Raw genomic sequence first — 16,045 nt, forward strand, 5'->3', positions numbered from 1 at the left:
TTACAAGGAGCTCTTCTGCTACTAATATCAAAAACGGTCGTCGCAATTGGTTAAAAATTAAAATACTGAAGCAATTTTACATGTAGCTGCGACGCTGCAATACCATCTCTTGAATTCATCAAACCTACTCACAAGATTGAAAAGATTCTGAGGTGCAAAAAACATACTTGTAATTGAATAAACAGACAATAATTAAGTGGTGGTTAATATAATTACTCCTTCAAACAAGTTATATGGCTTTATTATGCAAATTAATTAAAATTCATAAAATTTCAATTCATTAAACGATTATTTAATCTTAAACCTGTTTTAAGAATAGAAGTCCAAGGACAGCGCAATGTTTTTTATTACTATAGTTTAGGAAATAAAAATTCTTATCATATTGTCGTTACGTGTTCACAGGACACAAAGCAAGTCGTTATTTGACGTTATTATTGATAGAAAGATATTTAACAAATACAAAGAAAATTCCTTCAATCCGGCTGGACTTGTACCAGCGACTGTTTTGCCAAGCCGGGGCTGCCGCTCTTTTAACTGAATTGCGGAACGACTCAATAGACCTTATGAATGTGTGTTGTACCTAGTATCAACGGCAGTAGCACAAAAAACCTGGGGGAGTATGTTCACAAAAAAATTGATGAACATCTTGGTAGTAAAACGTCATAATATTCATGAGATCATCATCATATACAGCCTGACTTCCCCCATTGCTGGGTATAGACCTCCAAGCGTTTGTGCTACTCCCCACGGTCCCGTGCTAATCTCGTCGTGTGATGTCGTGCGCCCATCTCGCCGCTGGACGCCCCTAAATGCAGTCCTTTGACGCCAAAAATCTGTGTGGTCTTGTATCAGGTGCCCTGCACATATAGATAGATAGATAAAACGTTTATTGTCTTGGGTCACATGCCTACACAACAATATAATACAGTAAATTGATTGAAAGAGACACACAGAAATCAAAATTAAAGAAAATAAAATAAAATCAAATAGCAAGACAATAATTATTAATACAAAGACCGAACACTCAGAAAAAAATCCTTCGATCCAGCCGGATTCGACCCGACGTCTTCTAGCATACCGAGCCAGACGCTATACAAACTAAGCCACGGAACGAGCCAGCGGACCTCACGCATTTTTTTATGTGCTTGCGTCGTATCTTTGTATTTGGGTTTTCAACGACTTTTTAGCCCTAGCGCCATCTATGAGAAATCTATGATATTTCGTCACCCGGTTAGATACCTTTACAGCTACCAGCCCCGGCTAGAGTCGTCGCTATTCATTGTATTAATTATATATACTAACCTAATGGTCAGGTACTGTTGTACCACTTTAGCTTTGTGATGCTATTCCCCACGTCCTTTACCTTTGTTTGAATTCGAATCTGGACAGCCCTATATCTTTCTACACAAGTTTTGTGACTCTCCCTATCAACTTCTTGGTTATACGTGAAGGGCACTATAAACTGTGCGAGCGAGCCTGTACAAAGACCATCTAAGTCAACTCCTAACCCCAGGTCAGCCCGTTTGCGCAGATTTTATCCGGTTCTATATAAAGTTAGCGCCTTAGGTGATCCGACCCGGGTGCACGTACAGCACCCTCCCTATTTTCCACTTCCCGTCGCGCTCTGGCAACCAAAGTTGCCACCGCGAATCGAATCTGAACATTGATATACGGTCTATAAGCTTGATACGCTCTCTGTGCAACTCTCATCCTATACACAGCCTCCTGCGTGTGCATCCATGTCTCGGCATCATAAGTCGTGGTAGGTAGAACACACTGATTATATAGACGGGTCTTTAGACATTGTGGAATTTTGGCTGACTCAAGAATGTCGTCCAACTTGCCAAACGCAGCACCCGAGCTGAATTCTACTGGTGATCTCGTTCATTCCTTGCCAAAAGCTAAAATATGTCCAAGACAAACGTATTGATCGACAATCTCCAACATCTCACTGCCAACTGTGATACTGGAGTGGAGTGCAAAAATTATAACCACACCAAAATATTATTTCATAGTAGTATTTCATATCATCGGAATAATTTTAATAAATTTTAAATTTTTTGCTTAGCGAATTGATTCAGATGTTAATCGTTCGTCGTAGTCGTCGTCCAACTACTGGCCGCAAAATGGCTACACGTTGAATAAAATTTCAACATAAAATCAATGCGTCCTGCCCAAACTTATTACGGTGCCAAGACATGGCCGCACACAAAGGAATGCTTGCACAAAATCAGAGTAGCACAAAGGGTAATGGAGCCCACCATGCTCGGCATTTCCCTCGTCGACCGTATACCCAACGTGGAGATACGACAGCAAACAAGGGCCGTAGACGTCGGTATGCGGATCGCGATTCTAGAATGGATGGGCAGGACATGTTGCTAGGCGGGACGACGACCTATGGACCAAGGCGGTCACTGAGTGGTACCCGATAGGAGCGAGACATCCTCTAGGCAGACCACCTCTTAAATAGTCGAACGATATGGTCGGAGTGGCCGGAAGATTGTGGATGAGATTCGCACAGGACCGATTGAAGTAGCGTGCAAAAGAGGAGGCCTATACCCAGCAGAAGTAAAATAAAAACGTCCTAACTTGCAATAAAGGTATGAACTTTCAACGATACAGCGACTGGGTAAAGTTTAAATTATATTAACAATCCAGAATCTGTTACATCTTTTTAAACTTATCACTTGTTTGTATGCGTTTTGGCGACAGAGGTTCCGATAGTAATCGAGACTTAAGACGCTTCCATTGTTTTTTTTTCTTCCGTGGTCTTAGACATATTCATCTTGATGCCCATCCGCATAGAAGCATCACACAGTAGTTATAGCGTACGCTGAAGATCGTTAAAGTTTTCAGCGAAAAGTACCAACTAAGTCGTCTGCAAACTGTAAGTGGGACAGAAAGATACCACTTACATACATACATTACATACATTTTTCTAATAATCTGAAACTACCTAAACTTCAACAACCATAATAGTTGCAGAGCCGCCCAGAGCTTTAAATCGCTAAGATCTGAGGAGCACTGTTACTGACATAAGTTGACAAGTCCCATGTGCCTATAATTTCATCGGCACCCTACCCTTCAAAACCGGAACGCAGTAATGCTGACATCACTGCTTGGTGGCAGAAATAAGTAAGATGTCAGTACTTCAATTTTTTCACTCGGCTCGAGGGAGCATAGAACGGTTATGTGGGACTCTCGGGCGGTAGTCCCGTATACCCACTAAAACCTAGCATTTAACTCCACCGCCATAGTGAGACGCCCCAGGATACTCTTACGCGTACTACGTAGGACGTCCTGGCCGATGGCGCGCATGGAACGGGCCCAGTCTTTTGGATGGTACCCCGGGGTCCCTCGACCCCAGTCTACGACGGGGAAGAAGGCGGGCATACTGTCTCATTCATCTCCCCGGCCTAATTCTGGAGTCATTTGCCTGGCATGTATAAAAAAAAAAAATTCTACGAAGTTGGTCAAAGAGACAATCGACTTCTCTAACGCGCTCCGCAGCTTCCTTCTGCGAGACTACGCTCTCGCAACAGGAAACCATATCCTCCCAGCACCTCTCGCTGCAGAGTATTGCGCCCACGATTGCTGGATCGATCTCCTCCCACTATGTCAGTCAGGAAGTGCCGCTGAGGGCCCCAAGACGCACATTCTCTGGACGAACTCTTTCACAAAGAGCTCGACTGCTGCTGAATGAAAGATAAAGAGTCGAATTTAAATCGTAAGTGTAATACTTAGCATTCTGTCTATTGTACTTTTTAGGTTTTTCGCGATTATATATTATAAGTCACAATAAAAATGCCGGTTTTTTTGTGCAATTGGTCAAATATTTCGAAAACTCGTAATAAACAAACTTAATCCACATTAAAGGTCAAATAAACTGGCTTCTGTATTACACAAAACTTTTTGTAGAACCATACAACTCTTTACACAAAAAAAACTTTCATTATCACGTCCATACCGATCAGACGCACAAAAACGTTTCACGTGTATAGTCATCATCAGAAGTTGAATTTAATAAAAAAAAATCAGACGGAAGACTATGGTTGTTGTAGTCTCTCCGTATATGTAAAATTGAATTATTTGAAAACACTCAATACACGAGGATCATCATAAATAACAAGACGATTTTTTTTAAGTAAAACACAGGTTAGAGACTTCTACATAACTTTTGTCAATATTTTATTAACTGACTTCAAAAAATGGAGGAGGTTCGCAATTCGACTGATTTGACTTAGTTAGACAACCGGATTTGAAGATTCTTTTTTTATTGGAAAGAGGGTACCTCAGTATTGGTTCCATTTAAATTTGAAGAAAATATTCCACCATAAGGGTGGTAAACTAGGAGATGAATCCGGTTTTGCGTAATTTCCGGTAACCGATTTCAATAAAACTTGGTAAATAAATGCAATTACTCTGTACTGAGATGACAGATGATATTAAGCCAAAATATTAACAAAAGCCTGATGGTAAGCGACACGTCTATAACATATTCTATATATGTATAACAGTTCCACTCAGAATTTTAAATCGTAAAGCTTTTAGGGTCTCTGCCACTGCGCCCGTCACCCTGAGACATAAGTTGACAAGTCCCATGTGCCTGTGTAATTTCACCAACACCCTTACCCTTCCAAACCGGAACTCAGTAATGCTCACATTACTGCTTGGCGACAGAAATAAATAAGGTGGCAGTACTTCCCTGGACGAACTCTTTCACAAGGAGCTCTACTGCTACTAAAAAATATGAATAAATTATTCCATTCCATACGTTAACTTGTACATATAATCCATAATCAACAGCGACTTTTGGCATTGACTGTACGTAGTAATCGGCCATCTTTTTTGTTTTAATTCGAAGCGCGAAAAAAGCGCGCGTTTTTATTAAAAAGCGAAACCGTATTGTTTTTTCAAACATTTTTTTACTCTAATTCTGGGTCACCGTATTTGTCCTTTAACTGGTTTGACTCAATTTTCATTAAATCGGTCAATTCTGACTCATTTAACGGTACTTATTTGACCATTTAATGTATTCATGGTTAAACGTAACCCGCTGATACTCCATTTGGTTTTTAATTGTTTGTTTATATTTTTTTTCTTGCTCGGATCCTTGAAGTTTTTGTTATTTGCGTATTATTAGACGAAGAAGACATTTTTAATTTTTAGGTTTGTTTAAGTGTCGTATCTATATTGTGAATCATTTGTTACACTTTATTTTACCAAGAAGTTATAATTTATAACTCTGGGGTATCTTCTTCAAGGCATATTCCTTCATAATTATATTATCTTCTTAGAGCATGCTAGCCGTTTGGCCACGAAGAAGACATTTTTAATTTTTAGGTTTGTTTAAGTGTCGTATCTATATTGTGAATCATTTGTTACACTTTATTTTACCAAGAAGTTATAATTTATAACTCTGGGGTACCTTCTTCAAGGCATAGTCCTTTATAATTATATTATCTTCTTAGAGCATGCTAGCCGTTTGGCCACGAAGGCAAAGTTGATATAAAGCAACTGATATTTTTTTACAGCATGGAGGGGGACAAGCATAGTAAAAATTCCAATATTGATAATTGATTGTCCTTGACGGTTTTAACTGACCAAATGACCACTGTATATTATTTAACTTATCATAACTATCAATAATACCAAAAGAAACTTAATGATTACGACAGTAAAAAATATTTTCTTTTGTGTTGCCATCGTCATAAAAGTAAGTTTTTTGCGTATACATTAAGCACATAGCAACTGGTTGAAAAAAAAACTTGAATAAACGTAATCATTTTCGATGTACAGTCAGATGGGAAAAGCAAATCGAGTTTCCGATAAATTAGTACTATAACGTGGTCACAAATGAGCTTTCTGGTAATAATAGAATTAAAACAGGGACTCTGTTCTTTTTTTATATAAAAAAATAACTAATTTACCTTCTGGCTTTATTTCAAAATATATTTTTTTACAAAAGAAATTGAAGTCATTTGTGTCCTCTACCTTCCCGTACGGTTGGCGCTGGTCCTCAGATACACTGTGTATCTCTAAGATTAAACAGTACCAAAATGTTTAGAGATACCATGTGTCTCTTGGACACGTGGACTAACTCAGTAAAGTTTATTTGTTTATTTTATTTTTGTAGTTTAGGTAAATATATTTATTTGAACTTCCTTGCCTCTATCAATCTTCGGTCATGAAGTAACAACACCGAGAGTGAGATACATACATACCTTAAAAATTAATTCCGCAACTGTTCATAGTACGAATCGATGTTTTTGTCAGCCAATCGCCATGATTGACGCCCGAACATTAGGTAATACGTGCTTCCATGCGAGATGTGATAGGGTGACCGTAACTACTTAAATATTTCCAAAATTCCCTAAGTACAAGTAAGGATATTATTTTTTTAATAAAATATATACAGATATTTCGAAGGAAAAAGGGTTAAAAGTCTATTTTTAACCGATTTTAATGGAGGAGGTTCTCAATTTGTCTGTATGTTTTTTTGTATGTATGTTGCGCGATAGCTACGGTATTTGTAAGCCGATTGGGATGATTCTTTTTTTGTTGTAAAAAGGGTACCTCAATAGTGGTCCCATTTTGAATAAAATATTCCACCGCAATGAGGGTGGCAAACTAGGCGATGAATCCGTTTTCGCACACTTTCCGGTAACCGATTTCAATAAACCATCGCTGATAGAGGTAATTCCACGAACTTTTGAAGTCGGTTTTTGTAGTACTCTGAGATTAGTGTGAATGTTGCGCGTTGTTGTGTGTTGTTACTTTTTTGATTGCACGCACTTTATAATATACAATGAACACAAAAACAAGTACCGTAATTAGTAAATAATAATTACTCTTAATAGATAACAGGTAAATAAGATATCCTCATTAATCATGTATCATGGTCACTGTATCGACAGGTTTTTGGCTAAGCATGGCTCGGGGCTGACCTCACGATCCTCGAAAAATAATTCTAAATAATACTCCTGAGCATCAAGTGTCTGTCATCATCACTCATAGCCTTCTATCACACCGGAGCGTAAGGAAGTTGTCATTTGCTTGCAATTGCAATGCAATAAGTTTGCGGTCGGCCGTTATCATGATTTCTGTGTCTTGTGGAGAAATAATTATTTATTTACTTTATAATATATTCTTCTTCTTAGAGTGCCTCTTCAATGCTGAAGGTTGGCCGTCAGTTTCCTGTATCCATCTCTATCAGCAGCCAACCGAACAGCTGTTCGACAGAGGCAATGCCGGTCCACTCCCAGATGTTCCGCAGCCATGATTTCTTTCTTCGTCCAACGCGTCTCTTTCCTTGCAATTTACCCACCATTATTAACTGTAGCAGCGTGTATCTACTGTTCCTGATCACGTGACCAAGAAACTCTATTTTGCGCCATTTGATAGATGGCATTATTTTTCGGGACATACGAACACACTGGAGCACGGTTTCGTTCGTGACCCTCTGTGTCCAACCAATGCGCAACATGCGACGGTAGCCCCACATCCCAAATGCCTGCTGGCGTCTTGCAGTGTCTTCTTTTAAGGTCCACGTTTCGCAGCCGCACATGACCAGATGGCCAGATGTAACATAAAGGTAACCTGACCTTTATATTCAGCTTACGACAGCACAGAACTTTCTTCATGTTGTTAAAAGAGGCTCGAGCAATTTTTATCCGGGTCTTGATTTCCTGATCAGATTCCCATGCTTCATTTACCCAAGCCCTGTTGTATCCGCTCTAGTTGTTTCCCAGCTATAGATATGTTAGGGCTCAAATCCGGATTTCTCGAGACCACCATGAACTTCGTCTTGTTTATGTTCATTGATAAGCCGGCTTTCTCGCTATAATATATATACATACACCTGTTATGTATACCTGGTCTCACACTTGGGAATTTAGATGTCTTTGAGGAACAGAGCAATGAATTCACTCCGTGATACTTTCCAGTACACCCGGACTTTAACCAAATTACAAAAGTTTATTTCTCAAATTCGGCCTACCTTAATTTAATTTCTATCATGTATGATACATTAAAAAAAACTTTGTTGTATGAGATTCAGATAAGCTTCATTATTATTTTATTAAAGTTTTATTATAATGGAACTACGACCTAGAAAGCATTTTGTAGTTCCATGATAATAAAAGGTTTGTTATGGGAACTAAACACCTATGTCACCTCTAAGCAAACTATTGGTTGATTTAGCATTTACCGCACCATATATTTCGTATGTTTCTTGAAAACACCTCATCGTAGATATTCGAAACTCATCAATTAAAAGTTCACCTAAATTAAATTCTTTAGATTTAATGTTAATATTTGAAATATATGCAACTGGCCGCCATATTGCTTAAATAAATTTCTTGTATTCGACCATGAAAGCAGCGGGGAAAATACACGATATTAGAAAAAGTGGCATACGAGCCGCATTTCAAATGCAATTGGATAAAAAATTCTGTATAATAGTAACATTTGCCTGTTCATTTCAAGTTCTGAAGCTTGGACGTTAGCATGTAGAACAATACGCAACGGTGTAATACATAGTCAACTTAATACAGTACTAAACATTTCCATAAATGAGCGCGAGGCGCACTCAAATAATAATTCAGGATTCGACATGAGATCATGAACGAAAATACTATATTATACTATTTTAATGTAACCTTTGATTGCTCTTTGCGAAGATATTTTTTCTTACAATCTGTATTAAATTCAACTAATTGATCAAGCCATAAGGGTGTATTCATACGAGTCGCATTTCAACAGCATCACAATTGCAAAATAGCAATAGGAGCGTTCGGTTGCTCCAGAGCAAAACCTAGGTAAGGGACAATTTTTTTGAAAATAAGGCAGCTTTCTAATAGCTTATCAGATATTTCAAAACTTTAAACCAAAGTTTAAAAAAACTTTAAAGCCAAAAATCTTTTAAGCTACTTTAACCAATTCAAAACATAGCAAGTATTGGACACTTGCTAAGTTTTAAAGGAGCCAAAGTGCCTTACCAGGTATTTGAATTGGCAATCAATGGATAGTGGAACATTATGATTCTGAAAATATTAATCGTTTTAAATTTAGTCAAACAAAATGGAATTTTATTCCAAATTTTCTAATGCAATAACTAAATATCTTGCAAATGCATATAATTGTATTCTGATTCTTTCTGCTGGAGTAATTTTACTTATGTAGATAAATATTTATATATATAGTTAGTAAGGGTATACAATAATTATTAATACAAAGATACGCTTAGGAAAAATTCCATTTAACCGGCTGGATTCAAACCAACGAGATAAAAATTAAGATATGCGTTAGTAATTTCCATGTTAGCATTAGTAAGGCAACATTTATCTTTAGTGATTGAATTTTAATGAATTCCATCACAACTATTCCACTGACGTTCTACTGAGACTCAACTGCCATTGCAACGAGATTTTAGCAGAATTACAAATGTTGTCATAATTATATAATGTCATTGGATTATCTTTGGAATTATAATAACCAGAATTGGGACCCTGGACTAGATCAATTGACAAAACGTTTCTCATTAATTAAGCAACAGTTTAGCACCTTGTGAAAGATTTCTGCCGCCATGCAGTAATGTTAGCATTACTACGTTCCCGTTTTGGAAGGGTAAGGATGCTGGTGAAATTGAAACATGGGACTTGTCAACTTACGTCTCAGGGTGACCTAATGATCTTTGCGATTTAAAGTTTTAAGTAACACTGCAACTGTTATGGACAGGCGTGTAGCTTATCATCAGGCGCAGGACTTGTTCGTCCCGTCACTTGATATTGCAAAAAAAACTACCCCATAAATAATTTAACGGTAATTTTTTTTTCTAAAACTTAAGAAACTCGACCGTTTTCCAATACTGCCAAAATAATACGTTCTATGACTAATTTACATACATTAAAATTATAATAAATTGATTTCACTCGATCGTGAATTGAAAAAGTCAAAACTTGTTTTGGACTGGTGAGCAATTTTGGCATCGTGCGAACACTTTACGGTCACGAACTTGACGTCACGACTCACTTGTCAAAATTAAGCCTAGAGGCTTATTCTAAAACGTAAAGTAACAATTACTCGATACGGCTAACAGTCAGTTGGTAAGAAGAAATTTGTGACCGTCTCCTATAGCCATTCCCGATTCAAAGGGTGTATGTAGCCTTTTTGTCGTCGATAATACCTCCGCTCAATTCAATTTTTTCTCGTAGTAATACGGTTCATTTTATTTCAAAATTTATTTTTTTTACAAACGGAATTAAAGCCGTTTGAAAAATGTATAACGTATACTATACATGGTCCATTTAGTTCAGATGGTATAAAAAAAATACTGGCATTTGTAAAATACCTATACAATACAGCGGGTTTCCTGTAAAATTTCGAGATAAGTTTCTATCGTGAAAATTTTTAGGAATTATGTTTTCACACCGTGTAGTAATGGTCACGGTTGACTGAGGTGGTACAGTCTTCAACCAGTTATGCCTAATATTGATGCAAACCACCCTATTTTTTCACTATAGTTAAAATAGTTATTAATTAAATACCTTATTTTTAATTTTACAAAGAAAACATTCCAATTGACGCTATATTAAGTTTTACAAATTATTTTATCGAATGAATTTTTATTAAATTCAATTTATTATTAATTATTAATAGAAATTAGAATAAACTAAAGCATATTAATTAGTACTGCAGTCTTATGTCTGTTTGGGATTTTTCATTAGAGGAAATACTGGATCCCAAACTGGTGGTACGGAGAAACCATCTTCCCTGTTGAAATTAGGATGTTTTTTAATTTCAATATAAAGTATACCCTCAATTTTACTATATATGTTTTCCAAAGTTATTGGTTCAACACTTTCACTGTTATGCGGTATCAACTAAAGCCATTTGATTTAGTATAGACTCTTATGGACAAGATTTTTAGGCCTTAGCTTTGCTTGAGCCCAATTGTGACTTTGACTTCGTGAATCTTCCTCGATATGCAGGGTTCATCACGACGTTTTCCTACACCTTTGCGAGCGATAATGCTTCCAAACATTGACAAACGTATGTAACTCCTGTGAATTATAAGTGTCCCTTCTCTACCCTTCAACGTGGAATACAGCACCGTAGCATCAGCGTTTTCACGAATACTGCAAATGTAACGTACTTTTTTTTTTTTAATTGCCGTGAACTGTAAAAAGTTTTTTCTACGACGAACTGGACGAACTCTTATACAGGGAACTTCACTATTCTTAAAAATTATAAGCTCCTTCATTTCGCTTTTAACGGAAACCAAATCGTCAAATTTCATGTGTTGAGTTACAACAGACGTTCACAAAATGGCGGCTTAGTGTGGACATTCTTCAGCATCTTTCAACGGGATAGTTCGTACTTTGACTTTGACTTCTACGAGGAAATTTTGTAAAAAGTTTAATCCTATTTTTAACTGACTTCAAAAGAGGAGGAAGTTCTTAATTCGGTTGTACTTTTTTGTGTGTGTTACCTGATTTTTGCGTGATTTGTGAACCGATTTTCATAATTCTTTTTTTGTTGGAAGAGGGTACCTCAATATTGGTCCCATAAATTACAAGAATATAAATTTGAAGAAAATGTTCCACCTCTAAGGATGGCAGACTAGGGGATGTATCCGGTATCGCACACTTACCGGTAACCGATTTCAATAAAACTTGTCAAATAGATGTAATTCCACGAACTTTTATGATCGGTTTCTTTAAAATAAAAAAGTTATTTATCGAACTCAATGACTTTTTAAAGTCGCGATCTAGAAACGAATAACAAAGAAAAATTACTAGATTAATCAAATTTTTATTGAATTGATATTAAATTATTTTTTGTGAAATTACTCCACTAGTTTGTTATAATTATTAATACAAATATCGAACACTCAGAAAAAATTCCTTCGATCCGGTCGGATTCGAACCGACGTCTTCTTGCATACCGTGCTAGACGCTATACCAACTATGCCACGGAACGAACCAACGGACCTCACGAATTTTTCTATGTGCTTGCGTCGTGTCTTTGTACTTGGTCTTTCAACGACTTTTTAGTCGTAGCGCCAACTATGAGAAATCTATTACTAGACTACTTTTCGTAGCAGTAGACCCCTTGCGAAAAAGTTCACCAAGGGCAACACTGCTACCTTACCAATTTCTGCGGTCAAGCTATAATGTGAGCATCACTGCGTTCTGGGTTGTTGTCTTTCTTGTCTTATCCCCCTCAAATCTGTGCTATTTAAAGCTCAAAGTGGCAATGCAACTGTCATGGACAAGAGTCTCGCTTACCACCAGGCGCAAGACTTGTTCGTCCCGTGTACTGGTATTACGCACCCAGTAAAATAGTCTTATTACTACTTGGCCGCAGAATTAGATAAGTTGGCAGTACTTCCCTGGACGAGCTCTTTCACAAGGACCTCTTCAGCTACTAAATGAAATAAAGGTTTTGAAAAACTATGACCTAGGATAATAAATTGTTTAGACTAAAAAAAAACTGTAGGGGAACTTTAATATTAGGCTATATGTACACCAAAAGACTTCAAACCCGCTGCAAAATATTTACCAACCTATCATCTCGTCCACTAGACCATAGAGATTAGTAATAAATAAAAGAAATAGGAAAAGAAATCAACCTTGTCACAGTTTTCTAAGACTGAGGCGATTTGTGACCCATAACGATCGACCTCGGCTCTAAAATTATTTTAAAAAAAATAATATTTTTACGAATATTATTTCGGCAAAAAGTACTATTTTCGAACAAAAACTTATGTAACAATCGGTAGGTGGTTTTGACTGCCTTAAATTAATAAAAAATTACATAATGTTGACTAGTTCTAAAAGGCAGTTTTTATTGAACCTTGCACTCGCATTGCAGAAGAATAATTTAATTCTTTTTTTTCTACGACACTTCCTAAGCGTTTCAGAAAGACATTTAATCGTATAATTCATATTCAAATAATTTAGCAGACTAGTTAACATAAACAATTAAAAAAATATATATTTTTTATAATAAACCGCGTATCGCATATATTATATATCACCGCCTTATTTCGCACCGCATTAATGGCGAATAAAGATGGCCACCAGCTATCAAAATTGAACTGACGTCTTTCATTACCATCAAAATGTTTTAAATTGAAAGTAAAATTAATTATCGAGTTATTTTTCGAGGTTTTCGCGTTTGTTACACATAGGAAATGAAACTATTTTTCCGGATTGAAATCGCGTATATTTGTTTTTTCAAACAAACCACCATTTCGAACCCTTTATTGCTCCAAACGTCTCACTGAGATGATAAAGTCACCAACCAGTATCAAACATAATTCTGCAAAATGCATATGCAAAATTTGCAAACCCTATTCTGAACTATAGTAACAAAAGATATTAATTCAAATACCTTATTTTTAAATTTACCAAAGAAATGCCAAATTACGCTGTAATATGAATTTAACAAGATATTAATTAAAAGAAAATTAGAACTAAATAATGCAGCAGTTTTCTGTCTGCTATTGATTTAGATTAAAAAATAGCAAACGCGAAAGCCTAAAGTATCTTTAAGATGCGACTGATGAGGAATCCTCTGGGCGACCTCATTCCATTGTAGACCCTATCTTTACTCCAAGGGTAAGTAGTGGTCAAGAGCAAGTCCATTTATTAAAAAAAAATCACCTAAAAATTCAATATAAAACAAATAATTCAGAATTTAATAAAGAATTAAATAGAAATAAAACGAGTGGTTATAAAATAATAGTAAATGTCAAAAATATCCCCTCAAATGAGTTACAGCCATCTTTTATTCGTGATAAATCACTTCTCGGTTTCGGGATTGGATGACCCAATATTATTGCCCTAATATACTGTTCTCTAATATACTCTAATATATTGTATATATAAAGTCGGACAATTGATTATATTTTTCTAATAAATCAATGCCTTACTTTCCCAAACACGTATCTTATAAAGAATGATTATTCCGGGTTTGAAGGGTCAACTTATGTCTCGAAGTCACGGGCTCAGCAGCAGTGAACCTCAAATCTTTAATTGGCACTGCAATTGTTATGGACAGGCGTATAGCTTACCATCAGGCGCACTAATTCGTCCCGGCACTTCGTATTATAAAAAAAAACTAATGGATTTATGAAATATTCTTTATTGCACGTTAAAAATCACAATGACAACATAGAACAGCAATGTAAGTATCACTTGAAAATAATTTTGTTCCTGTAAGGTCCCCATAAATCCAATGTCACCCGTCAATAATGAAATAGTGTAGGGACTAAAGCTAGACAAGTGTTGCGCACATGTGACAAGTTTCCTTCACATTCCAATGTCATTTATTTGCCATACACTAAAACTTATAACGGTAGACCAGTCTCATATCTTTTCTACATGTATTTTGTTTATAATGCCTCTCCCTATCTACCTCTTGGTTGTACGGTTAGGGCACTATTACCAGTGCAAGCAAGCCTAAATTGAGACCTTATCAGTCAGATCCTGACCCTTGACTACATCCGGTTTTCAAAAGGCTAGTGCCTTGTGGAAGCTGCTCCGGACACACATACAGCGCCCTCCGTATTGTCCAGATAGGTACCGGAGCTGTTGATATGCTCACCTGCCGTTGCGCATGTAGACCAGCCCCCGTGCCATTCTACGCAAGTTTTGATTATAGTGAGCCTCCCTACCTACCCTTAAGATACACGACAAAGGGCAGGAAGGGCACTATAACCTGTGCGTGCACAGGAACCTTCTGAGTTCAGTTTCTGATTGGGGTCATGGGATCTGGGGATCAGCGAGTGTACTAACTCATTTTTCCCAGGGGAATGTGCGAATGAGTAGGTAGTAGAGTTTAAGCAATGTGATGATTTCAGGGTGCGTTCTTATTATTTATTTCGTAACGTTTTATTTATCGTTTGACTACTGTCGCTTCTATATACTAGATCTATACTATATAGACTATATACTAGATCGTGACGACAATTTTACCAGTTTACAGCAGTCGCCTTGTCGTTTGCATGACAAAATCGATTGAAGCTATGATTATCTGTTGTCTCGTTTTTATCGTGACTATTTATTTATCGTTGAACGACTGTCGTTCTAAATCTTTCCAATATCACAACAGTCTGTCGTAACGTCAAAAAAGTTGTGAACGACAGTTAGTCGTGCTGTACGAAGTGTGAACGACTTCATGTAAATATACAAGCCACGACACTTTAAACTGCACGACTGTACATGCTATGAGTACCCGGCTAATATAATATAATAAAACACCCAGACCAGAGCCAATCACACATGTACGCACACTTTTCTTATATTATTAATATAATCTTGTATAAAACCCGCTCTCTGTAATTTAGAACATGGTAACGCTCTTATATTATGTATGTATGAATGCCTGGAGATCCGTAACACAGGTCAAATCCTAGTATGGACTCCGGTCTCTTACAAAGATGTATTAATAATAAGTCCATAATGTTAATTACTTATTTATAGGATAACTTTGTAAGAGAGAAATAAAGATTATTATATAATCAAGAAACGGTCACTTTCCAAATTTAATAACTGAAGCTACCTGTCAGCGCTGCACTACGGCTGCACTCTACCAGGTGACTGAGCACATCCGATGGAAACTGATAATTTGCAGGATGAAACAATTAAGAAGAAGACTTAAAATATCAAAGTCTCAAAAGTAGCTAGCTTCCATGATTAAAAAAAAAGATATCATGCGACATTCATCCACCAACCCTATTCGCTCCCTAATTTAAAAAAAAGTTTCATAATCCCTTAAAAGTCTTTCCCATCGATTCTCAAAGGGCGAATCGCCGCATCCCTTAAGATTTAAAAAACAATGGTAAGTGTGTAATATTTGCACTTCGAATGTTCCGTATAATAAGTAAACAATATTTTTATTTATCTTGGCCTATTCTAATTTTTAAGTTCAAATTTTTTTTTCAGAAAATATTTATAATCATGTTTATTATATTCATCGTATCGTGATGAGTGTTGTTTCTAAATTAGAAAAATATATTTATCTATTAATTTTACAA

At 36.6% G+C, this 16,045-nt stretch overlaps 1 protein-coding gene across 3 annotated transcripts in view; it reads left to right on the forward strand.

The window, feature by feature from the left end:
• Positions 1-16,045, forward strand: part of LOC113228123 (zinc finger protein rotund-like) — a 285,092-nt gene that overhangs the window by 161,003 nt on the left and 108,044 nt on the right. The window lies entirely within an intron of this gene.

Source organism: Hyposmocoma kahamanoa, unplaced genomic scaffold, assembly GCF_003589595.1.
Source record: "Hyposmocoma kahamanoa isolate Upper Pololo Valley unplaced genomic scaffold, ASM358959v1 224, whole genome shotgun sequence".
Taxonomy (NCBI): domain Eukaryota; kingdom Metazoa; phylum Arthropoda; class Insecta; order Lepidoptera; family Cosmopterigidae; genus Hyposmocoma; species Hyposmocoma kahamanoa.